This window comes from Podarcis vaucheri, assembly GCF_965113315.1.
Source record: "Podarcis vaucheri genome assembly, chromosome: 11".
Taxonomy (NCBI): Eukaryota; Metazoa; Chordata; class Lepidosauria; order Squamata; family Lacertidae; genus Podarcis; species Podarcis vaucheri.
In genome coordinates this window covers 8,602,625-8,629,430 of record NC_138749.1, presented here as the reverse complement: position 1 = coordinate 8,629,430, position 26,806 = coordinate 8,602,625, and the positions used below count along the sequence as shown (strand labels likewise).

Here is a 26,806-nt window from a genome sequence, read left to right as displayed (position 1 = left end):
ATTGCTTTAAATTCATGAAGTTGTCCTATTGCAAGCAGAAACTCAATCTAGACCTGCCAACGGATTGATATTTGGGCAATGTTCTTTTAGGTAGACTCTGTGTATATCCCACTCTTTGAAATTTTTTTCATCTGTAACGTCTTGTAACCTTGCTGATAGTCTCGCTAGTTCAGCATATTTCTCTCCATTTATTCTGCCAGTCTAATTTGGATGGGATTGCTTCTCCCTTCCAGCTTTTTTTGCGATTAAAATTCTGGCCCTTGGCTCTCATTTCCAGATGTTTCTGCATCCCCCATCCTGTGATGCTTGCTTTTTTGCCACAAGCAAGCATCCATGGTAAACTCTGGAGCATGCCATCATAATGGGGCTGTGGTGATAACCACATTCTTCTGCCATTTAAGCTTGGAAGAATGTGAGCTCCTCTCCTGTATGGCAAGTGTGTGTGTGTGTGTGTTTATGTGTGTGTGCATATACATATATATATACTGCTGAGCATTTAATCCCTTCAAATATTTTTCAATAACTTCCTTTAATTACCGGGAAAACATGTCGAGTGATGCGTGCATTGAAGAGCTTCCTCTCATCTCTCTCGTTATCCCCTCCTGTTTAATGAAGAACTTGAATCACTTCTCAGCTCTTTAATCCTCTAATCCTAGAAGGAATTTGCTCTCTTTCCCAAACCTGGGTGGTGGTGGCAAGCTTATTCTTAGTTCTGTACACCCCGGGGACCCGTCAATGGAGAACCTCTCCAGAGATATCTCAAAATACCTGCATTCCAAAGATGTCACATGACTGAACACCGAGTGTCATGTGGTGAGGGGGACCAGGCAGCTCCGGCAAACGCCTGTTGCTGGTGCCGTTTCAACACTTCAATGCGAACTCCCGCTCATTGCAGAGAGAACAAAGGCCGCAAATGAAAACATAGGGAAGGAGGTTCTCCGAAGCAAAAGAAGACCACAATTCTGAGTAGTCTTTGGAGGAAGTTAGTCAATTAATCATTTTTGTTCAACAATGAAATCTGCATGTGATGACATATGGATCAAAAATTTGGAAGCGGGAGGAAAACCACTTCCCAATTTTTTAGGGAATGCACACATGTTCCAGGAGTTACACTTACAATAAATATCCCAATACAATGGTACCTCTGGTTGCAAACGGGATCCATTCCGGAGCTCCGGTTGGATTCCGAGGAATTCGCAACTGGGGGTACTGCTTCTGTGCATGCGCGTGACGCATAGAGCGCTTCTGCACATGCACGGGTGGCAAAACGCAAAAAAATACTTCTGGGCTTGCCGCGTACGTATCCTGAAGGATATGTAACCGGAGGTGAACGTAAGTAGAGGTACCACTGTACAGTGGTACCTCGGGTTACATACGCTTCAGTTTACAGACGCTTCAGGTTACAGACTCTGCTAACCCAGAAATAGTACCTCAGGTTAAGAACTTTGCTTCAGGGTGAGAACAGAAATCATGGTCCTGAGGCGTGGCGGCAGCGGGAGGCCCCATTAGCTAAAGTGGTGCTTCAGGTTAAGAACAGTTTCAGGTTAAGAAAGGACCTCTGGAACGAATTAAGTTCTTAACCCGAGGTACCACTGTATTCCATTTAGCATGAGATGGGTAAGTTGGTGTCTCTGCCACCCCAACTTTTGTTTGAAAGGCCTTGCATTGAAACAAGGAAAAGGCAGATGCTTAAAAAAATAAGCTAAATTCAATCTAACAATTTAAAAAGTGGTTTTAGTCCAGTTTGCAGACTGGGGTAGCCAATTCAGTACCCGCCTGATGTTGTCGGACTTCAGCTCCCATGCAGCATGGCCAATGGACAGAGATGATGGGAGCTGAGGTCCCACAATCTGGAGGGGCACCCTGTTGGCTCCCCCTGGTGCAGATAACAGTCAAGATGTAAAAGTCACAGCCCAAAAGGAACCACATGGTGCTTAAATCAGGTTTTTCTTAAATAACTAAGACTGCATTCCTAACCCTACTCGACCCCACTGAATTCAACAGGACTTACTTCTGCATAGGCATGGTTAATATTCCATGACATTTTTCCTTTTTTCTATTCTTTCTTCACTCTACAGGCAAGTGTCAACTATAAAGACTCTGACTTGAGGTGACTTTGTGCAGTTTTGAACATCGCAATATGTTGGAAAGGGAAGTTCAGGAGAAGCAGGAAACAGATCTTTTGCCTTTTATCGTTGGCCCATATTGAAATCTGAGCCAGGGAAGAACTAGGAATTTGTAGCACTCTCTTCAAATTTGAGGTGAGTATTACTCACCCTAGATCATACTCGCAAATCTAGAAATTTGAAAGTGAGGCTATAACTTTCCTTTCATCAGGGGGCGGGGGTCCATTAGGGCCTCATTGCTCTGAGATCCTTTCTCCTGAGAGGTTAATATGCCCCCCCTCCCCGCTGAATTTCGAAAGGTAAGTCAAACCCCTTCACTTTGAAGGAAGCTTTGTGCGGAACGGGCAATTAAGTTTTCTGCTGTTTGTTTTCAAGATGGGTGGTATTTATCTTATTTCATTGCATGCATTTTAGATTTATTTATTTTTTTGTAAAAATAATCTTTACACGCTGCTTTGGGAAGTTTTTATGGGGGGGACTGGTACGGAGGTTTTTAACAATCCATGCACAAATGTGTTTCACTGGTTTGGATGATGGTGATTATGATTATGAAAAAGAAAAAAACTTGGTGCAAATCCTTAGAAATAGCATTTTGCTTTACCAGTCACAAGAAGATCCTGGAAGAACCATTGACATTTGCACTTTAGTTGCCACGATAGGATCTCCCCGCAAAGAATTATAAATATTCTAAAGGCCAGGAGAGCACGAATTGGGGGAGGGGAGTAACCTCTCTCTGCAAAAAGTAGGTGCCATGGGTGTTTTATTTATTTATTTACTCTGCTCCAGATATTGGGGAAATGGATTTTGCTTCTATGAAAAAGGGCGAGTTGGGATGTACACTTTAGCCTTCCTTGCTGATAAAGCAACAGGTTTTTGCCCTAAAGCTTTTCCAGGATAAGGCAACCGGTGTGTAGCTCTGATAATCTGGTTAAAGAAGGGCATAATTAAATCTCTTTGGTCTAAAGTTCTAACAGTGCATCGAAGATACCCGATGCTCTTCGCTATAATACACTCCAGTTCGTTTATTACTGCTTTGCATAGACATCTGGGAATGAGTTCAGCCCCAGGCCGTAACTCATCTCCATCCTTAATTACTATAGACGCCAGCTTGCTACTGTCACTACAGCCCTCGCCACAACTGCCCGACTTGCAGAGCTGTGAACATGCATCTCTACAGCAGTTGCTGCTGCTATGGTACTTTGAGGGTGTCAATGGAGAAACGCTGGAATGAATGAGGAAAGCTCAAGTCCATCGCTGGACGCCCACAACAACTAATGGACCCTCATGAACATCGGCCAGAGTCATTTTGGCACCCAAGGCGAAACACAAAATGGTACCCCTACCACCAGGAAAAGAAGAGTGAGTCAATATCTATAAGGGGGAGAAGAGGGAGGGAAAGATATACGTCAGGAACAAGAGCGGAGTGAAGTTCTACATGTCACGGTCTGGTTCACAGACGATCGAAGTCCCAGCAGGCGATGTCAGGACTGGGCACAAGATGGCGGGGTGGGAGCAGGAACAAGGGTCCAGAAGCCAGGAGTCAGGAAGCCAAGAGTCTGAGAGCCAGAGAGCCGGGAGTCAAGAAGACAGAAGTACTGTTTCTGGGGGACAGGAGGCGGGCAGGTGTGGAGGACTCCCTGGTCCTGAATGGGGTCACTGTGCCCCTGAAGGACCACGTGTGCAGCCTGGGAGTCATTCTGGACTCACAGCTGTCCATGGAGGTGCAGGTCAATTCTGTGTCCAGGGCAGCTGTCTACCAGCTCCATCTGGTACGCAGGCTGAGACCCTATGTGCCCACAGACTGCCTCACCAGAGTGGTGCTTGCTCTAGTTATCGCTCGCTTGGACAACTGCAATACGCTCTATGTGGGACTACCTTTGAAGGTGACCCGGAAACTACAACTAATCCAGAACGCGACAGCTAGACTGGTGACTGGGAGCGGCCGCCGAGACCTACACTGGCTCCCAGTACGTTTTCGAGCACAATTCAAAGTGTTGGTGCTGACCTTTAAAGCCCTAAACGGCCTCAGTCCTGTATACCTGAAGGAGCATCTCCACCTCCATTGTTCTGCCCGGACACTGAGGTCCAGCGCTGAGGGCCTTCTGGCGGTTCCCTCGCTGCGAGAAGCCAAGTTACAGGGAACCAGGCAGAGGGCCTTCTCGGTAGCGGCGCCCACCCTGTGGAACGCCCTCCCACCAGATGTCAAAGAGAAAAACAACTACCAGACTTTTAGAAGACATCTGAAGGCAGCCCTGTTTTAATGTTTAACAGATTACTGTATTTTAATATCCTGTTGAAGGCCGCCCAGGGTGGCTGGGGGGACCTGGCCAGATGGTCGGGGTATAAATAATAAATTATTATTATTATCACCAAAAGTGAGGCGTTTACATTGTACCACCAGCAATTTCTTTCAGGGCCGTTGATTGTGCAAGTCGTAGGGTATCAAATAGCCCACAAGAAACAAGGCACACTCCCTGTTGCATGGCATCCTGAACAAGTGGAAGCAAACCACTGATTCAGTCAGTTGTGCAAGACTGAGAACAAGGCTTCCCCTAGTGGAATGGATTTTGCATCAGTTGAAAGACACTAATGGGTAAAACCTTCTGTCTTTTTGATGCTTTTGCACCTGGACAAAACTCTGCCACAAGCACAGAGCCCTGAAACAAGTACCTTTCGCAAACACAGGAGTCATAGACTTTTACTGATAAGTAGTTATTTGTATACAGAGCAAGTGCCTATCAACTGACCTACTACATTGGGGTGGGGGTGGAGTAGTAGGAATGTGAGAAGCGTAGATAATGCTTTTAAGAGGAGTCTGTTTTTGTCCTTTCAAAGCACATGCAAGAAATTTGTACTCCAAACTGGCAAAACCCATTGCAAGGGACAGAAACACACACACAAACACAGAAAAGGAAGTCAGAACGCAAAAAGGTGCTGGGATTTGCAGAAATTCATCCTTAAGAAAAGATAGTGGAATGCACCTTTCATGCTCAAATGACAAGCTGTCAGCGGCTGCCTTTATCTCCCCGTTCTTCTATTTATACATTACCCAAAGCTATTTCCAACCCTCCCATCCCTACCCGACCCAGGGCTTTTAATTGCACATCAAAGAAGATATCTGTGAAATCTGGTTTGGAAAGCTGCTGAGAAAAACTCTAAGGAATCCTGTATATGTGCCCTTACATTTGAGAATCTAAAATGTCAGGGCTTTTTCCACAGCCACGCCAGCCCCTCAGAGGCTGAAACACTAAACAAATACCACCATCATCAGGGAAGGCTGCTGATGCTGCCACTTTTCAGGGAATGCTACAAGGTCCTGGATGAGTCAGGGAAAAGCCACCTGCCTGCTGTTCAGGGGAAGAATAATATTTTTTTGCATTGTGTTGCATGTTTATAGGTTGTTGTTGGGTTGTTTTTTTAAAATATAAAATATAAATAAATCTATAGTTGTACCTCGTAAGTTGAACAGAATCTGTTCTGGAAGTCTATTCGACTTCCAAAACATTCATAAACCGAAGTGCGGCTTGAATTGGCTGCAAGAAGCTGCAACAACTTAAAAAACGCAATATTAAAATGGTTAAAGCGGGTTACAATCAAGAGGAATGGGTAGGACCTGAAAATATTTAGCTCAGGTGTCAAAGGCCATGGGGTAAAGAGCTAGGCTTCAGCATTAAAACAACAAACAAGCAAGTAACTGCTTTGTTTTTTCCTTTGATAATTTTCCATTTCGTAAGTAAATAGAAAAGTTTTTAGCTTTGTAAATGAAGTAAAATGTGTTGTATTAGGTATGAACTACTTATTCTCTTTCTCTTTACAGTGTTACCTCGGGTTACATACACTTCAAGTTACAGACTCCGGTAACCCAGAAATATTACCTCGTTTTAAGAACGTTGCTTCAGGATGAGAACAGAAATCGTGCAGCGGCGGCGCGGCGGCAGCAGGAGGCCCCATTAGCTAAAGTGGTGCTTCAGGTTAAGAACAGTTTCAGGTTAAGAACAGGCCTCCAGAACGAATTAAGTTCTTAACCCGAAGTACCACTGTATTTCTGTACATTACTACATAGGTGGTACCTGACTCCAGCAAAGTTAATTACAATTTACCCTTTTAAAAAGTAGGTTTTTTGGATTTGGTCTCAAGGCTGCTATCAATATGTTTCCACTTTGTAAAAAAAAGAAGACTTTATTGCAATTGCTGTCACAACCAACTCAAAGAGGACACTATTATTCCCATTTTACAGGTGGGAAACTGAGGCAGAGAGCAACTGACCTCGACTGACACCAAAACAGTTGTAGAATAGGCAAGTTCTAGACTGTGTGCCATATAGGATTACATACTTTATATTGAATTGTTTAGATGGGCTGCTGAACGGATGTTTGTTCTGCTGATTTATATCTTGTATATGGAATGCTTTTATTGCTGCTGTTGATTAAACTCATTTTTGAACCACTCTTGGGCAGCTTTCATGGCAGCAGCACAGACACTTCGTAAATGAATAAGGAAGTGTCCCTAAACCAAGCGTCTTGTTTACCTGCCTTTGAGAATGCAGCATGAGGGCTCTGGGGAAGATGTAAAATGTTGCTGAGGGCCGCCAAAAAGGAATCGAGGGCCGCATGTTGCTAATAATAATAATAAATTTTTATTTATACCCCGCCCTTCCCGGTTCAAAAAACCGGGCTCAGGGCAGCTAACAACAAATTTAAAACACTTAATCGATGCAACAAAAAACAGCATAAAAGACAGTATAAAATGTGATTAACAACAAATTCAGAATTCAAAAATCAATTTAGGGGGGAAATCCATCCAATAAACATTAGATGATCACCAGGGCTAGCTAGCTAAATTAGTCCTGTTTGGGCCAGTGAGGAGACCAGGGGAGAATTAGCTGTGGGATCCCAGAGCGGGTAATCTTCATAAAAAGGGGAAGGGAAGGAAGGGGAATAAAAGATCAGGCTAAGTTCAAATGGAAAGCCAGGCAGAATAGCTCTGTCTTACAGGTCCTGCGGAAGGAAGTTAAATCCTGCAGGGCCCTGGTCTCATGGGACAGAGCATTCCACCAGGTCGGAGCCATCACTGAGAAGCCCCTGACCCTGGTGGAGGATAATCCACCAGGGCCAGTGGGGCCTCTCGTGGACCTTAAGGTCCTCTGTGGGGCATACCAGGAGAGGCAGTCCCGTAAATACGAGTTGAACAGTATGTTGAACAGTAACAGAAAAACTGGTAGCAAGAGTCAAAAAGGAACTAATTGTGGAAGAGGCACAGTTTCCATGTTCCAACATCTCTGCCCAAAATGCTACTTCGTATTCCCTTTCTAGGCAGACTCTTCCCCCTTCCAATTTGACAACGCCATCGCAACCAGAAGCAACATCTAGACATGGACATGAGAAGCACAATTTATTTATTTTTGAAACACAATTGGTCATTAAAACACCCCGAAGCAGCTCTGCACAAGGTCTCCCACACGTGGCGACAGGGGGAAGCTACTTGAAACCAACGTTATTAAATCTCACTATATTGGTGAATGACAATCAAACCTCATTCATTAAAAAAAAAAGGAGAAAGCAAAGCTAAAAAGGAAAGAGGTCTCTGGCAAGTCCACAGTAGAGGATTAATGGCCAGATTGATTTCTGCATTTCTAATAAAACCATACATCTCGTAACTGTCAACAGTGCTTTTGATATGTGGAAGTCTTTTTTTATATATAATGGAATAATTGGGTGGCTTGTCCTTGTCTGTCCTATTTACCGCAGCATTTTGTCTGAGAAGTGGAAGGGAGCGTGGGACTCATCCATGGCCATTTTTTATTCTCACAATCACATTAGGTAACAGGGGAATCCTGCACTTCCCACCCTGGTGATCCAGGGACTATCTAGCAAATTGCAATCACGCGTTGTGTTGCATGAGAAAATGTAGGTTTCATGTGAACATAGGAATCTGTCCTACAAGGAATCAGTCTATCTAACTCAGTAACCAGCTCCTCAAGTTGCACTGTTTATCTCAAAGACTGCCTCCTTCCCTAAAAACCCTTCCAGCAGAGAGGGACCTCTTGGTTGTTCCACCTCCAGCAGATGTTCAGGGGATGTTGGCCCTGAAGAGGACAATCTCTGGAGCAACATCTAAGACAGGAGTCAGCAACCTTTTTCAACTGTGGGCTGCTCCACGATCCCTCAGACCATGTGGGGGGCCGGACTATATTTTGAAGAAAAAAATGAACGAATTCCTATGCCCCACAAATAACTCAGAGATGCATTTTAAATGAAAGCACACATTCTACTCATGTGAAAACACCAGGCAGAGGCATTTTAAATAAAAGGACACACTGTATTCATGCTGATTCCCAGACCGTCCGTGGCCCGGATTGAGAAGGCAATTGGGCCGCATCCGGCCCACGGGCCTTACGTTACCTACCCCTGCTCTAAGATGTAGACAGGTTTGCCTGTCACCTTCATTACACAGCTTTTGGCAAATGTGAAGATGCCCCTCCTTACCCTCGTCCTTGACGCCCGAGATGTCTAAAACTGGATAGCTCAGTCGGTTGGAGCACAGTGCGAACAACACCACAGTCACAGGTCCAATCCCTGTACAGGACAGCTGCATATTCCTGCACTGCAGAGGGTAGGAGTAGATCAGTGTTTCACAAACTGGAGTCTCCAGCTGTTTTGAGACTACAATTCCCATCATCCCTGACTGCTAGTCTTGCTAGCAAGGGGTGATGTGAGTTGTAATCCCAAAACAGCTGGAGACCTATGTTTGGGAAACCATGTCCAAGACCTTCCAAAAACTGCTGCTTGAACGACTGCCGGATATCTGCATCTCTGCTATACATTTAAAACGGATTGGAAGATGTTTAAATCACTGTGACATCCCACAAAGAACCCAGGGGAATTCTCATCTCATAAAGGCATGATGCCCGAAGAAAGCACACCTTCTCTCACTTCTTTCCTGCAACTTTGCTGTTGTAATTTAGTCGTTTAGTTGTGTCCGACTCTTCGTAACCCCATGGACCAGAGCACGCTAGGCACTTCTGTCCTCCACTGCCTCCCGCAGTTTGGTCAAACTCATGCTGGTAGCTTCGAGAACACTGTCCAACCATCTCGTCCTCTGTCATCCCCTTCGCCTTGTGCCCTCCATCTTTCCCAACATCAGGGTCTTTTCAAGGGAGTCTTTTCTTATCATGAGGTGGCCAAAGTACTGGAGCCTCAGCTTCAGGATCTGACCTTCCAGTGAGCTGATTTCCTTCAGAATGGATAGGTTGGTTCTTCTTGCAGTCCATGGGACTCTCAAGAGTCTCCTCCAGCACCATAATTCAAAAGCATCCATTCTTCAGCGATCAGCCTTCTTGATGGTCCAGCTCTCACTTCCATACATCACTTCTGGGAAAACCAGCTTTAACTATACGAGCCTTTGTTCGCAAGGTGATGTCTCTGCTTTTTCAGACGCTGTCTAGGTTTGTCATTGCTTTTCTCCCAAGAAGCAGGCGTCTTTTAATTTCGTAACTGCTGTCACCATCTGCAGTGATCATGGAGCCCAAGATCCCATAGATTCCCCAGTTCCCATAGTTTCAATAGTTCTTAAACTGGTCTAACTTCTGCAGTGTAAATTTGCATATATGAATACAGAGATAGATAGATAGATAGATAGATAGATAGATAGATAGATGATAGATAGATAGATAGATAGATAGATGATAGATAGATAGATGATAGATAGATGATAGATAGATGATAGATAGATAGATAGATGATAGATAGATGATATAGATAGATATATAGAAGGATAGATAGATATAGACGAGAGAGACCTGGGTTGTTCACAAGCGACATTTTGTTCATTTTCACAGTAATGGTGTGAGGCGACTTAATAACATCTGACAGCTGGGCAACTGACACAGAGAGACAATGGCCTGCCCAGGGCTACTCACTGTAAATTAATGGCCCAATAAAGTGGGGGGAGGGAATGCAGAGCTTCATCATACATATATCAATTTTTTAAAAATAAAATAACTTGGCCTATTGGTTGCTGCTTCTGGGGAGGGAGGCGTCCTATGCATGTGGCTTCCTTCTTCTCCCTTCATCTTCTTTTGCTCCTGTTTAGCATATTAAGGGAAGACCTGACCTCCTCACTGTACTAATCAGCTGCTAGAGTTCTCCCCCCACTCCACCCGCTCTCAAATTGGCTCATTAGACAAGCTTCAGAATCTGCCCCGGTTCAGGCAACCGCTTTTGAAGCACCATGAGATTGATCATCTCTCTCACTCGGATTCAGTTGCACCTCGAGAGGAACCGAAATGTGGGGGTAATATTGTAATTCTCCGGGAAAGCAGACGGTGACACTGGGTCATGTGCAATCACCGAATCATTTTTTTAGCTTGGGAAGCCTTCGAAGGGGAGGGGGTGAAGGGGAGTTGGGTGAAAGGAATAAACACATTCTCCTCTTTCCCAGAGGTGGTACCTGCCGATGAGAAGCCACCTTTCCCTCCCTCAGCCCTAACCCGACTCTGTGTCTAAGCCTCCTCTCAGCATCACGCTGGTTTTGCGCCGGGAAAGAGGAGGCGAGAGCAAAGGGCAATTCTGCCCCTTGCGACTGGAGAGGGTCCTCGACTTCTGATTGCCCTGATGGGCTGTCATCCCCGTTTGGATTTGGATATGACATCCTGCTTTATCACTACCCGAAGGAGTCTCAAAGCGGCCAACATTCTCCTTTCCCTTCCTCCCCCACAACAAACACTCTGTGAGGTGAGTGGGGCTGAGAAGTGTGACTAGCCCAAGGTCACCCAGCAGCTGCATGTGGAGGAGCAGAGACGCGAACCCGGTTCACCAGATTACAAATTTACCACTCTTAACCACTACACCACACTAGCTCTCCCGGTGTTCCTACAATGGAAAGGGCCCCCCCATCTTGACTTGGGGAGCCTCAAGCCGGGGAATAAATTGGATTCTGTTTGCCTTGAAAGGTGCACCTATCTCTCCCGCACACCTGGCGTGTAGCACTTTTTGCAAGTGCTGCCAGGAAAATCAGAAAAAAAAATTATATAGCCGAGATAGCTATCAACTGTAAAGGAGATGAATTCATTTGATCTCATCTAAACCAAGCTTTATTTTTCTCACCAAACTTTGTACATAATTGTCTATTCTATTATTTAACATTACTTTTAATATATTAGTGGCCCCGCGCTGATTTTAGCCTATAAATTTTATTGTCTAATGTTTCAGTTTGTATATTAAGGAGTTTCTATAGCTTTGTGCTGATTAGGTCATGTTTTGACAATATAAATGTTTTTAAGTTTTTGTATCAAATTAATATATATTCTGTTGAATGATACTGTACACATTGCAGCAGCCTTTGGCGATAAGCAATAAATTTGACTGACTGACTGACCTCTCCTGCACTTTCCAAGAACATCCTTTTGACATGTATAGGGAAGCTTTTTAATGTTTAATGTTGTATTGCATTTTTATATATGTTGGAAGCCACCCAGAGTGGCCAGGGCAACCCAGTCAGATGGCTAGGGTATTATTAATTAATTAATTACACTCCTCGGAATTTTGCAGTGCAATTCTCCAGCCCAAGCAAGGTGTGCAGAAAAAAATATATGCACGTGCTAGGGCAGTGTTGGCTCAACCTGGCCCCCCAGCTGTTTTTGGGGCTACAATTCCCATCATCCCTGACCACTGGTCCTGTTAGCTAGGGATGATGGGAGTTGTAGTCCCAAAACAGCTGGAGGGCCAAGTTTGGCCATCACTGTACTAGGGTAAAGTGTGTTTTAAAATGGTGAAAAAAAATCACACAAATGCATACTGCAAAATTGCAGAGTAGCTACAACCTAAAGTGTATAAGAAAAGCACAGGAATCCTTGTGAAGGGCCATAGTTTGGTGGTAGAGTCTGCAGAGGCTTATTCCTGACGAACTCCAGAAGCAGAAAGCTGGAGGGGAGAGCAATCAGAAAAAGGAGAGAGCAGCAAATTAAACGAGTGCAGAGGAAAGCAAGGGCAGCGCCTGAAATTCCCTATCAGCTGTAATAATGCCAATTACTTTGCCAATTGCTGAATCTGCCACTATTTGTTTAGCGCAATCATATGCCGGACTCTCTGCCTGGGCTCATTGCCTTTGTTTGTCCTGAATATTCATTTTGCAGCACATCTCCCTGCTTTTCTCTCCCTCCCTCTAGCAGTTCCTGCTTCTATGCATCTTATACTTTCTTTCTCCTCCTCCTTGCAAACCAAAATATTTCATTCATCTCCTCTTTCATATCTGTAGGACTTTAGTGACCAGTAGGGCTTGTAACGACATGTTGCAGTGCAGGGTGGAATAGTCTTGCTCTCAACCCAGGATATCCCATTCCACCAGCACCCCAGATTTTTTGAGGGGGTTCTGTTTTTCTCCTTGGTTAGCCAGTATGGTGTATCCACTGAACATCTTCAGTCGCCCTCTCTCTCCCTGCCCCACACAATTACTGGGATAACCCCTCCAAATATTTTCTGTACTTCTGCAAACCTCAGGGTTCCCAGGGCTTCCTGATATTTGCCTCCTGCTTGTAGATGGGGCCATTTTGGATCAGAACTCAGGGTCTGCTCTTGCTAAGATGGTGACGCTTTCCTCCAGCATCCAATATTCAATCAAAGACCCGTAGTACCAATCTAACACTACAGTGGTACCTCAGCTGTTAGGCAGGGAGGCTGAGTATGATGCAACATTTACAGTGGTACCTCACAAGACAAAAACTCGCAAGACATTCACCTCGCAAGACAAAAAACTCGCAAGACGAAAGGGTTTTTTGAGCTGATTCGCAAGACGATTTTCCCTATGGGCTTGCTTTGCAAGACGGAAACGTCTTGCAAGTTTGTTTCCTTTTTCTTAACACCACTAATACAGTTGCGACTTGACTTCGAGGAGCAACTAATAAAGCGCGGTGTGGTAGCCTTTTTTGAGGTTTTTAAAGACTTTGGTGATTTTTGAAGCTTTTCAAAACTTTCTCGACACCGTGCTTCGCAAGACGAAAAAAATCGCAAGACGACAAAACTCGCGGAACGAATTAATTTCGTCTTGCGAGGCACCACTGTATATGCATACACGGTCATGTGCGAGTAAGCGGGGGGGTGTCTGTACAGTGGTACCTTGGGTTACATACGCTTCAGGTTACAGACTCTGCTAACCCAGAAATAGTGCTTCAGGTTAAGAACTTTGCTTCAGGATGAGAACAAAAATCGTGCTCTGGTGGTGCGGCAGCAGCAGGAGGCCCCATTAGCTAAAGTGGTGCTTCAGGTTAAGAACAGTTTCAGGTTAAGTACGGACCTCCAGAATGAATTAAGTACTTAACCCGAGGTACCACTGTCTAGGGAGATGTTGAGATGTTGCAGGTGGCAGCGACTAAGTTTTCTCACAATACTGAGTAAATGCCTGGTTGATCTTTTGCCTCCCCAAACTCCCTATAGATTAACCGTTTGGTCGATAAATATATACTGCTGACTGCTAGCAAGGGTATTTGAAGTTACTGACAATTGAGTGACTTGTTGTCAAAGGCTAAGACATGGTGTTTGTTCTAGGAAGGGATAGACTGGAATACTGAAGATAACTCTTATTTTTAACAATACGTACGTGTGTTTGTGTGTGTGCGCGCGCGTGTGCATTCTCCAACAGGAGAATAGCCTCTGCCCAGCGCTCTTTTTTTTCTAGAAAAATAGGTCGCTACTCACCATGAAGTTGTTACAGTAAGTGCCAGAATTATTAACAACAACAAAAAAGAGATGCCAGTGCTTTATGCCCTTGAGTACCCCCTGGAAAAAAAACACCACTACCAAAGGTGTTGTGGACTTTGAAGAAGCATGAACTCAGGACGGAAGGGAGAAACATGCTAAGAGGAAGGCACGCTTGGCAAACCCTCACCATGATCAACTCCCACCCAGAAATCAATGTCCGCACTGTGGAAGGATGTGTGGATCCAGAATTGGCCTCCACAGTCACTTACGGACACACTGTTAAGGCCATATATATTGAAGACAATCTTACTCGGCTACCAGTGATCACCAAAGAAGACACACATACATACACAAACACACACAAAACAAATTTAAATATATGAGGGTGGAGAGATGATGGACACTTCCATGCGGCAATTTAGGTTTCACTTTATTGAATTTATGAATCGCTTCCCAGAATGAAAAGTCCCGAAGCAATTTTGCAAAATGCAGCAATGCGGTGCTGCAGTGGTTAGAGCAGGGGTAGGCAACCGAAGGTCCATGGGCCGGATGCAGCCCAATTGTCTTCTCAATCCAGCCCACGGATGGTCCAGGAATCAGCATGCTTTTACAAGAGTAGAATGTGTCCTTTTATTTAAAATGCATCTCTGGGTTATTTGTGGGGTCTGCCTGGTGTTTTTACATGAATAGAATGTGTCCTTTTATTTAAAATGCATCTCTGGGTTATTTGTGGGGCCTAGGAATTCATTCATTCCCCCCCCCCAAAAAAAATATAGTCCATCCCACCACATGCTCTGAGGGACGGTGGACCAGCCCATGGCTGAAAAAGGTTGCTGACCCCTGGGTTAGAGTGTTGGACTAGGGCCCTGGGAGACCAGGGTTCAAATTCCCCACTTAGCCATGAAGCTCACTGCAGGCCTGTCACTACATCTTAGCTTAACCTACATCATAGAGTTGTTGTGGGCAATAAACAAGGAAGGGGGGGAAGCCGTGTATGCCTTGAGCAAAAAAAGGTGGGATAGAAACACGATAAATAAATGATCAAGAAATAAAATAAACATATTAAAAACATAACTGGAGCAAAACATCCAATCAATGGTTAATACCTATATGCCCTGGAAAAATAACACATTTGCCTGATGCCAAAATGATGTCAAGTTCGGTGCCAGACGGGTCTCCCTGGGGAGAGAATTCCACAGATGGGAAACTGCTACAGGAAAGGCCCGCTGGACCTCCCTAGAGATCAGCTTCTGGGCAGGTTCATATGGTTGCTTGTGAAACTTGCTCTGCTGAGGCATGCACATTTTTCTTAGTGCACACAAACCATCACCCACATCAAAATGCCACCTTATATCCCCGCCTCCTGCTCCCATTTAAATTTGGACTTTCCCTTTCTGCAGAGTGTTTGTTGTTGTTGTTGTTAGCATATTTTCCACAGAAACAGTACATCTGGGTCACATGGAGAAATAACTTGGGGCAGATTTTCAATGGCATTGTGCGGACTGTGCAAATTTTGCACACCTGAGCAGCGGCGAGTCCAAAGCAAGGCACCTTTGGGAAGTGCCCGTAGAAGAGAGAAATACAAAAAGGATCCATATAAATAAATAGATAGATCCAAAATATAAATGATTTAGCTGAAGATGTGGGTGGACAGAGATTGGGTACTGAGTTCCCTTCTGGTCTGCAATGTTGTTTTGCTAACATTGTTTTATTGACCTGTTGTTGTTGATGTTGCTTTAACTTGATTGTTTCCTATACTGTTATATATCTAATATGACTGTTTTATGTTATATTTCATCGTACATGTTGCTAGCCACTTTGGGGAAGCACCTTGTAGAAAGGTGGGATATGAATCTAAAATAAGAATTAATGTTGAAAGCTGCTCTGAGAGCTTCGGCTGAAGTTAGCATCTCAAGACACCTCCAGGTCGTGGCTGGTTTTGGAGTGACATTCAGTCACATTCCTGCAAGTTCAGGTTGCCCAGTTATACTAGATAGGATGGTCTTCAACAGCAAACTTGCTTCCCACAGAGACTGGACTTTTTGAGATAAGCACCTTCTCCCTCCAAAACCCCCAAATAGAAATAAATGCTCAGTAATACATCATCTGGAAGTTAAACATTAAACACTTCCTTATACAGGGCTGCCTTCAGATGTCTTCTAAAGGTTGTACAGTCGTAGCTTGGATCCCGAACGCCTTGTGAGTCAAACGTTTTGGCTCCCAAACGCTACAAACCTGGAAGTGAGTGTTCCAGTTTGCGAATGTTCTTTGGAACCCAAACGTCCGACACGGCTTCCGTGACTTCCGATTGGCTGCAGGAGCTTCCAATCGGGAGTCGCACCTTGGTTTCTGGATGTTTTGGAAGTCAAACGGACTTCCAGAATGGATTCCGTTCGACTTCCGAGGTACCACTGTATAGTTACTTATCTCCTTGACATCTGATGGGAGGGTGTTCCACAAGGAGGATGCCACTACCGAGAAGGCCCTCTGCCTGGTTCCCTGTAGCTTCACCTCTGGCAGTGAAGGAACTGTCAGAAGGCCCTCAGAGCTGGATCTCAGTGTCTGGGCAGAACGATGGGTGTGGAGACGCTCCTTCAGGTATACAGTCATCCCTCGGGTTGAAGTAGCTTCGGGATGAATATTTTTGGGTTGCACTCCATGGCAACCCGGAAGTAACGGAGCCCATTACTTCCAGGTTTCACCGCTCACGCATGCGCAGATGCTCAAAATGACATCACGCGCATGCGCGGAAGCGGCAAATCACGAACCACTCACGCGCAGATGCGCGGGCACGGGTTGTGTTCGCTTCAGGATGCGAATGGGGCTCCGGAACGGATTCCGTTTGCATCCAGAGGTACCAAGGCCATTTAGGGCTTTAAAGGTCAGCACCAACACTTTGAATTGTGCTCGGAAATGTACTGTTACAGAAATGTTCCAGCCAACATCTCGCTTTAAAAAAAGTATAAAATGCATTTTAAATGTGCCTATTGGTGCAGGTTTGTTGATTTTTTTTAAAAAAAATGCAGATAAAGGACAGAATGGACTTACAAATCAACACATAAAGTGATATGAACCCAAAATAGACTGATTTTTTGAATATGACAGCTATCCATATGCTTGACAGAAGTTTTGGTAACCATCAGGATGACTGGAAATTGTGGCTAGCCAGATCTGTGATCACTCAGCTCACACAATCTGTTTACCTACTGGAGTGTCAGAACTCTGACGCCCATGAACTGATGAGGTGCACCAATATTTTATTGCGAGAATCTTCCTCCGTGGTGCAGGAGATACACACTACACAACCTCGTTCTAAGCAAACGGATTGTTGAACTCCCGTGAGATGATTTCTGAGCATATCTAGAAAGCCCATTTCCTGGTTAAAACCTTTTTAAAAAATCTCATTCCCTTATTTCTGGAAAGCAAATGGAAGCGTTCATTACTGTTTTCATGCCAGTCCTTTAGAAATTAATGGATGTGCCTCTGCAGGCACTTTGAACAAGAGCGGTGATTCTTCTCCCACTAATTGGGGAAGGGAACTAATCATGGACATTGAGGGGAATACATCTGCTTGATTGACAATGCACATGCAAACGAGTACCATGGTTACTGGGGTTCTTATAAAAAGCTGATTTAATTTTCCCCTTTCTTCCCTGCTCATCATCAAGGCGCAGATGGGAGAGGGCTGCGGGATTTTCTCGTTCTTTTGCATTTGAGTTTGTTTCGGTGAGAAGCGTTTCCTTCAGCCGTAGAGATGGGAGATGTTTTGCAGGTGGCTCAAGAATCAGAACATGCCAAGCAGAGCCAATTCCTCTCCCTGGGGAGGCTTCCCAGTGCCTTCGAGGTCCTCATTTACTGCTTGTTTACTATAACTTCCATATAAGAAAAGCTATGTGTGGCTGCAGCACTCTTGGTCCTATAAGCAACCTGGACATAGGAAGCCACCATGTGCAATTTCCCCATCTGGCCCAGTTGTGCAGAAAAGGCCCGTATTTAAATACAGTGGTATCTTGGTTTTCAAACGCCTTGGTTCCCAAACCTCGAAAACCCGGAAGTACCGTGTTTTTCGCTCTATAAGACACACTTTCCCCCCTCCAAAATTTAAGGGGAAATGTGTGTGCATCTTATGGAGTGTTGCTTTCGCTGAAGCCAGGAGAGCAAGAGGGTTCAGTGTGCACCAATCCCTCTTGATCTCCTGGCTTCGCTTCGCTGGAGAGGTGCTGCACAGCTTTCCCTCTCTGCGCAGCACCCCTTCAGTGAAGCGGGAGGAGAAATGGAAGGGGCTCTGTTTCTCCTGCCGCTTCGCTGAAGGGGCGCTGCGCAGAGAGGGAGAGATTTTTTTTTACTTGTTCTCCCCCTCTAAAACTAGCTGCGTCCTATGGTCGGGTGCGTCCTATAGAGCGAAAAATACGGTAGGTGTTCTGGTTTTTGAACGTTTTTCAGAAGCCGAACGTCTGATGCAGTTGTCAGCTATTGTTTCTGGTGCGCGTGCCATAGCTGCCAACTCTTCCCTTTTCTTGCAAGGAATCCTATTCGGAATAAGGAGATTTCCCTTAAAAAAAGGGGAACATTGACAGCTTTGGCACTTGCACCAATCAGAAGCTGCGCCTTGGTTTTCAAACATTTCGGAAGTCAAACAGACTCCTGGAACAGATTAAGTCGGGACCTTCTGCATGCAAGGCAGCTGTTCTACCACTGTGCTATGATCCTCATTTTTGCAGCAGGTCTTCCTCACCTATCCAAATAGCGAACACAGCACACTTTGCAACTCATCATTTTCTGCTAGGCAAGTGTCAATGGAGTCTTTACTTTCCCCTACAGTAATCACACTTAGCAGCTTCCTGGCCCCCCCCCCCCCACATCCAACCCCATCTGGCCTCATTTGTCCACAGGATGGGGACATCTGCTTCCATTTCCACCTCCCAGCCTGCTTGGGTTTCACACCTGGGTCTCTCTTTAGCAGTGTACAGCTGGCTGGAGGAAAAACTGTTCCTGCTTGATGGGGGTTGGGAAGTGTTTGTGTGCGAATGTGTGTTCACTCTTTGCCCAACTCTGGCTGTGAGCTTGTGGGTTTTCATCATCATCGCTTAATTAATGTGGATATGAGGCCTTTTTGTTGTGGCAGTTTTGGGTTACAGTGGTGCCCCGCAAGACAAATGCCTCGCAAGATGAAAAACGCGCTAGACGAAAGAATTTTCCGTTTTTTGAGTCGTTCCGTAAGACGAATTTCCCTATGGGCTTGCTTCGCAAGACGAAACGTCTTGCGAGTTCTTGCGAGTTTGTTTCCTTTTTCTTAAAGCCGCTAAGCCGCTAAGCCGTTAATAGCCGCTAAGCCGTTAATAGCCGCTAAGCCGTTAATAGCCGCTAAGCCACTAATAGCCGTGCTTCGCAAGACGAAAAAACCGCAAGACGAAGAGACTTGCGGAAAGGATTAATTTCGTCTTGCGAGGCACCACTGTATCTTACATGAACTGCTTAATATACAGTTGTACCTTGGGTGCCGAACAGCTTTGAACTGGTACGTTTCGGCTCCTGGACAATCGAAAACTGGAAGTGAGTGTTCCAGTTTTCGAATGATTTTCAGAAGTCAAACATCCGGTGTGGCTTCTGCAGCTTTTGATTGAGTGCAGAAGGCTCCTACAGCCAATGCCTTGGTTTTCGAATGGTTCTGGGAGTTGAACGGACTCCCGGAAGGCATTCTGTTCGAGATCAAGGTACGACTGTGTGTGTGTGTGTGTGTGTATGTGTGTGTGTGTATATATATATAATCTCTAAGGAAAATAAAGCAACAAACGTTTAAAACAAAAAAAACAGTCATACCTCGGGTTACAGACGCTTCGGGTTGTGCAATTTTGGGCTGTGTACCATGCCGAACCCGGAGGTACCAGAATGGGTTACTTCCGGGTTTCGGCGCTAGTGCATGCAAAGCACTAAATTGTGCTTTGTACATGCACAGAAGTGCCAAATCACAACCTGCGCATGCACAGACGCTGCGGGTTGCGAATGTGCTTCCCGCACAGATCACATTCACAACCCGAGCGTCCACTGTACTGAAACAACAACAAAACCAAGTATGTTTAATTATTGTTGAAAATGATGTGTTAAAAAACTAATAAAAATTATATACAGTGGTACCTCGGGTTACATACGCTTCAGGTTACAGATGATTCAAGTTACAGACTCCGCTAACCCAGAAATAGTACCTCGGGTTAAGAACTTTGCTTCAGGATGAGAACAGAAATCTTGCTCCGGTGGTGTGGCAGCAGCAGGAGGCATCATTAGCTAAAGTGGTGCTTCAGGTTAAGAACAGTTTCAGGTTAAGAACAGACCTCCAGAACGAATTAAGTACTTAACCCGAAGTACCACTGTATATATAAAAAATAGAATCATAGAATTGTAGAACTGGAAGAAACCTAGTTTAAAAAACCCTCAAAAATTGTGAGTTTGCAATGCAGCAAATGTCTGCTGAGGGTTGCTTGCCATGCACACCAACAATGGCACAATCTCAAATGTTAGGGGTAACCTGCCACTGCTAGAGAGCCAGGATCTGTTTCTGGTCTGGAAGAAAGTATAAGCCTAAAGAAAAAAGAAAGTGCCAGTAACACTGTTTATTTGATTGTGTGTGTGTGTGTGTGTGTGTGTGTGTGTGTGTGTGTGTATGCTCAAAAGCTGTACCCTGGAGTGTACCACACATTTAGCAGTTGAGAAGAACACTTTCAAACAGTGGGGTGGGGGGTGGGGAGAACCCAGTCTCTCCCATGTACCAACTTTGATGTTTGATGGCTTTGTTTAGATGGACAGGTCGATAGCAACAGCAACACTTCTGTTTCCAGGGCATACGAATCTGTCAGGGGTATTGATTATTTGGGGGATGTAGCCGTGCATTGATACTTGATAGCAATCAAGTCGCTAGGAGGGAGAGAAAGGAGAAGGGCCTCACACCTTTCAGAAGCAGGTATTAAGCGTCCCAGCAGCATACATGGGGTTCTGAAAAGTTTCTGCAGATGGAGATTTCTTTCAAAAAACAACAACCAGCAACAACTCATGAACATCTGGAGAACATAGGAAGCTGACTTATGCTGAATTAAACCATTCATCCATCTTGCCCATCACCATCTATTTCATCTGCCAGTAGTTCTCCAAAGTCTTGAGCTAAACTCTTCCATAGCCATGCCATGTAAGATCCTATTGACAGGAGACCTCAAGTACTGAACCTGATGCACTCTAAATGTGCAGAATGCTTGACCACTGAGCTATCTGTGTAAGCAGCATTAACACTGGGAGAATTTAATTGGGAGATTTAAGATGGCTACAGTGGTACCTCGGTTGTTGAACGTAATCCGTTCCAGAAGACCGCTCGACTTCTGAAACGTTCGACAACTGAGATGCAATTCCATTGAGAAATTGGGCTCCATTGGGCGGTTGGCAAATTCCATTGAGAAAATGGAGAAATGTTCCAAGCATTCACTTCTGGGTTTTCAGCGTTCGGGTTCCAAATCGTCCAGCTTCCAACATGCTCAAAACCGAGCTTCCACTGTACTTTGTTCTTTGAGGTACAGGAAAACCAGAGGCTCCACTGCCATGGCTTGCTCAATGGTCCATTGCGCTCGCCCAGGTAGATCCCTTTGGTATGCAGATCCCTAATTCAGTGGTGGCTGGTGCCCATTGTGACTGGTGGCATGGAAGGTAGGGAGCCAGGGCGGGGTGAATTGGGTGGGGGAGGGCTGCCCTTTCACTCTGATGGATGAGGCTCCACTGTCCTAACCCAATAAAAATGATGACTTTGACCATGGTGAGGCAGAGAGTCATCTCAGCACAAGCCCAAGAAGTTCTTACGGCCATGTACTGCCCCTTTCTTGGTTGTGCTCTTTAACGAATCAATCTTATCTCTCTATTAGCCCTCGTTTTTCTTCCAAGAAAAAAAATTGCCACAATCAGCCATATCACAATCTCGAAAGAGAAGGTTACATTTTTATTTTTATTTAAAATGCTGTACACAACAGAGGGCAGGGATAGATTTCAGGATCTACTGGTCAATCTCTGGGTGGCCTGCAGCAGATTAGCAAAGGTTTTCACAGCGGCAGCAGCAACAACAGCTCCTTCCACAAACAAAACAAAGCAGGCTGCAAAAAGTGAAGAAATGTGGGGGGTTGGATTTTGTGTACAAAACAATGTGATTGGGTTCATGCTGCTGCAAACAAAGATCCTGATGTGATTATTTGCTTAGAAGCACCTTGGTCTCTTTAATGCTCACTGCATGTCTGTTGCTCCAAGTCACTACTCTGCACCTGGCTCTGTTTGATGGAGTAAAAATCAAAACAGGTCCCACGAGCCTGAGGGCTGCCTTTTTATGAATGGAATACCTTCGATGAATGGAATTCATATCTCTGTATGAATGGGAGAGGAACGGAGCACAACACCTTGAGGCTTCATGGCAAGCAAGCAACCACAGCAGATGCCTTCATCCCCACCCCAAAATAAGATATTTTAAAATAAAGTAATAACAACTATTTATTAGACTTTAGTCACTTGTTACCCAAAGGTCTCCAAGTGACATAGAACTGTTTCAAAAGCATGAACATTGATGCATTGCACCGTTAAGAGAAGGCGTACAAAACTCCACAACAGTAATCCAGTCTTGATGTCAACCACGCATGGACTTCAGTGGCCAAGGTATCTCAATCCAGATATGGCAGTAGCTGGTGGACCAGACAAAGCTGATAAACGGCTCTTGAGACACCGAGGTCTCTTATGCCTCTAATGACAAACATGATTCAGGAGTACACCTAAACTATTTACCTGCTCCTTTAGAGGGAGTACAACTCCCTCCAGAATAGGTAACTGGTCTACTTTCCTGACTGAGGAACAGAGCCTCTGACTTCCCAGGCACATGTATATGCACACACACATACACCCACCAACACCTAATAACAGCCACAGGAACCTTGGGCAGCCCACTAATATAAACAGCATCATCTCAGTCCATCAAAGGCCTGTGCAAGGAAGTTAAATATTCACCTGGAACCATAAAGATGTCAATCAAAGCTTCAGGTGGAGGTTGCTGGGCAGAGCATTCTACAGATGGGGTGTCACAACGGAAAAGGCCCTCTGCCATATCACCACCCTCCAGAGAGGAGAGACCTGGAAAAGTGGCTCGGAAGATCTAAGGGTCCAGGTAGGTTCACGTCAGGCAGGTGCACACAACTTTCTCTACTTTAAAAGACTCACTTTTTTTTCAACTCGGTGACCTTTCCAGTGTTTATATCTGTTCCTAAACAGTTGTGCCTTCTGCACAAATATGGAAGGTGTTTGCTTCAAGTCTGGTGCTTCATCCCACCTTTGGTTCCTATGTGCTCATGATCATTTCCAAGATCTGTAGATCTTATGGGGTGTCAAAAGAAGCTTATGTAAATGCAACCCGGAAGCTGACGAACATCCTTATCTTTTTGACCGGTGCATGCAGGATGTAGGATGTCAAACGCTAGACTGAAGATTAGGTCTGTCTAAAATCTTAGGCAAGCTGTGCAGACAACCAGATGTTGTAGATTTATGAATAACTAAGGCTTTGTCCACAGGCAGTTGCACTTTATAAACAAACTGCTGGGCCACTGCCTTTCAGAAATCGTCTTCAGCCTTCTCCACAGATCATCTGGTTTGCATGGTATGATTTTTATTTTTGTATTTGCTGTGACACTGAGCTCCCTATAGTCAGGGACTGTGCTGAGGAAGAATGGTGGGAACCACCCCCTCCCCCTGATCTTGAATCTTCCTAGGAGCAAGAGGACAGTATAGATTTCAAACAGTGGTTGGCAGAGGGACATAGTTCAGAAGGCAGAAGCTGGGAAATACTGGATGGGGAACAGCTAGGAGAAGAAGCACTGGGAGAGAGAGAGAGAGAGAGAGAGAGAGAGAGAGAGAGAGTTAACAGATTCACTGTCTCTGGAAAGCACTCATCCGCTCTCCCCAAGGTCAAGAAGAGCTGAGAAAGTGGCAGAACAGAAAGCACAGAGGGTACACGCTCAGGTTACAAGTCGTAGGAATGATGTGGGTGACTAGGGAGGTAAGGGGGTGGAACTCTTAATTGAGAGCACTGCCATTCCTAGGAAATGGATTCTTTGTTCTCTTGTTGTAATCATTAAAGTTTATAAATGGTCAGAAGACTCATTTTCCTTTCTTCTTCTTATCTACTGCTGGGGGGGGGGGCGATTCCCTGAAGCCTGACACCTATATTCTCTTCCACTAAGGATTTCCCGTAAACAAATATGATTCCCCAGAGTTTAGGACATTCACAGCATTGGCTGCCTCACAGTACAAGGGGGCCATCATCTTAGGACTACCCCTAAAGTGGAAGAAGAGGGCATACTCTTCTAAGACCCCTCCAATGGTACAAACAGAACCATAGAAACCTGGGTTATGGCTAAATTGCCCCAGGCAGAAGGCCATTGACCACAGCAGTGACAATATTTAGACTCTACGGATGACCATTTAGGAGACATCAATTCTCCAAGCAAGGCAGGGGAAACTAGGAGAGGTTTACTGTAGACAAGAGGATCAAAAGATCTACTTCAATTGGTGCAAGCTGATCTATAGGAGGTCACCTAGTTCCCTGCAGACAAGAACAGGGCACAAATACATACATTCCATGCATCTCAAGGAATTTGGCTCATCTTACTGAAATGTGTTTGCTTTCCCTTGAAACTCCTCAGATGTTTATCCCACAGGGAACTTTCCCATTCATTTTAAAATTCAGTGACAACCAGAGTGGGTATAGCCAGTGGCGTAGCGTGGGGGGTGCAGGGGGGGCCGGCCGCACCGGGCGCAACATCTGGGGGGGCCCGGAAGATACTCAAGTGCTAAAATCCACAGGTTAGGGGGTGCAAATTATTTGCCTTGCCCCGGGTGCTGACAACCCACGCTACGCCACTGGGTATAGCTCAGTGTTCTAGTACGCTGAAGGTTCAAGATCCGATTCCCGACATCTGAACAGGAACCATAAGCAGTAATTGTAGAATTGGAAGTGACCCCGAAGGTCATCTATTCCAACCGCCTGCAATGCAGGGATCTCAGCTAAAGCATCCATGACAGAGGGCCATCCAATCTCTTTTTAAAAACCTCCAAGGAAGGAGAGTCCACAACCTCCTAAGGAAGACCATTCCACGCTCAGACAGCTCATACTGTCAGGAATTTCTTCCGGGTATTTGTCGGAATCTCCTTTCTTGTAACTGGAAGCCACTGGTTCAAGTCCTACCCTCCAGAGCAGGAGAAAACAAACTTGTTCCCTCTTCCAAGTGAAACCACAGAGCCTTGGGCTTGCTGATCAGAAGGTTGGCGGTTCGAATCCCCATGACAGGGTGAGCTCCCGTTGCTCGGTCCCAGCTCCTGCCAACCTAGCAGTTTGAAAGAACATCAAAGTGCAAGTAGATAAATAGGTACCACTCTGGCGGGAAGGTAAACAGTGTTTCCGTGTGCTGCTCTGGTTCTCCAGAAGTGGCTTAGTCATGCTGGCCACATGACCCGGAAGCTGTACGCTGGCTCCCTCGGTCAATAAAGCGAGATGAGCGCCGCAACCCCAGAGTCAGTCACAACTGGACCTAATGGTCAGGGGTCCCTTTACCTTTATCCTATCCTAACGAGAACTAAATGGATAGAAGAGAAGAGGAGCCTTCAGAAACATGGTGCTATCCAGAAGTTTTGGACTCGCATTACCGCAAGTCATCATGTTCATACATGTTGGGGTTGCTATGAGTCGAAATCCAAAACATCACGAGAGACCAGGTTTGGGAGAGCCAGTTAGACAAAACCCAACGACACAGGTTTTGACTGGGTATCTTCCTTAGCAGTGTGAGGAGCTCCCAATGAAATTCCCCCAAACACAGATAAAAAAAAATATGTTGCTTTCGGTGGATTTTCTTCACAACTCAACCAGGGACAGAATGGGAATTTTCAGAGGAAGCAAACCCCTGGTTCCCCAATTGAGAGGTTTGGGATAGAATGTAAATTTATTCACATTTTATTGATTTAATCAGCTAAAATGCTGATTATTAGTGGATCAAGCCTTTTTAATTGGCTGGCATCAGACAGCTACATGGATCTTTCAGTAACAGCTTGTGTTTTTGATTTCCTCCCCCGACCCCCATCCCAGCCCCTTAGCGGAAACCTCACTGCAAAGCAGCATAAGCTGAACAGTTCGGCTCATGCACTGACTCGCCCCTTATCAAATGAGAAGTGAGGAACACTGATTCAAGTGACGTTGCACCTTTGCAGAGATCTGGATGTCCTACAAGTAACCTTGCATCACGCCAGTGTGTGTGTGTCAGTGAGAGAGCGAGAGAGAGCGCACAGCCTTACAGAAATATTGGAAAGCAGCTTTCAGAAAAACATTCCCAGAGAACCGAAGCAATGCTTCCCTGTCAAGAAAAGGGCACATGACCAAATAGCACAGAGGTGAGGGGGGGAATTCTAAACCAGCCCCCACCTCATTTTCCTGCCAGCTGCCCTTCCCTTCATCAATAACCCCTAAAAAAAATGCATGGAAACGTAAGCCTTCAAATGATACCACAAAGAAAGAAAAAAGAAAGGCATCATTTTTGTAAAAGGATAGTATTTTGGGGAGTGGGGGGGAGGCTGCAAGGAAGACCTCCCCCCTCACTTGAGCGACTTTATCTCCTGTGACCCTTAAACCCCAGATGCATACAAATCTCCTGCGTACAATATAAATAGGTAGCAAGGAGAAGGCTGGCACAGGAAACTATATTGCAAATGGTTGTGTGTGATGGGAGACTCTTTGAAAGGTTGGGGGTTCGTGTTTTAAAAAAAAACCAACATCCACCTGAAATTGCACCCGCCACCCAAACCCCAACAGCTAGACATCTGCTGCATTTTTCGGACTGGCGATGTTGGCAGAACGGTGGCGGAAGGGGAAGGTGCCGGCAAAATCTTTAATCTGGCTGGAGGACTCTCCCCTGCTGTCTCCCTCCCAAATCCCTC

General features: G+C 45.2%; 1 protein-coding gene across 2 annotated transcripts in view; it reads right to left on the bottom strand.

Moving 5' to 3' along the window:
• Positions 1-26,806, bottom strand: part of SETBP1 (SET binding protein 1) — a 268,685-nt gene that overhangs the window by 111,107 nt on the left and 130,772 nt on the right. The window lies entirely within an intron of this gene.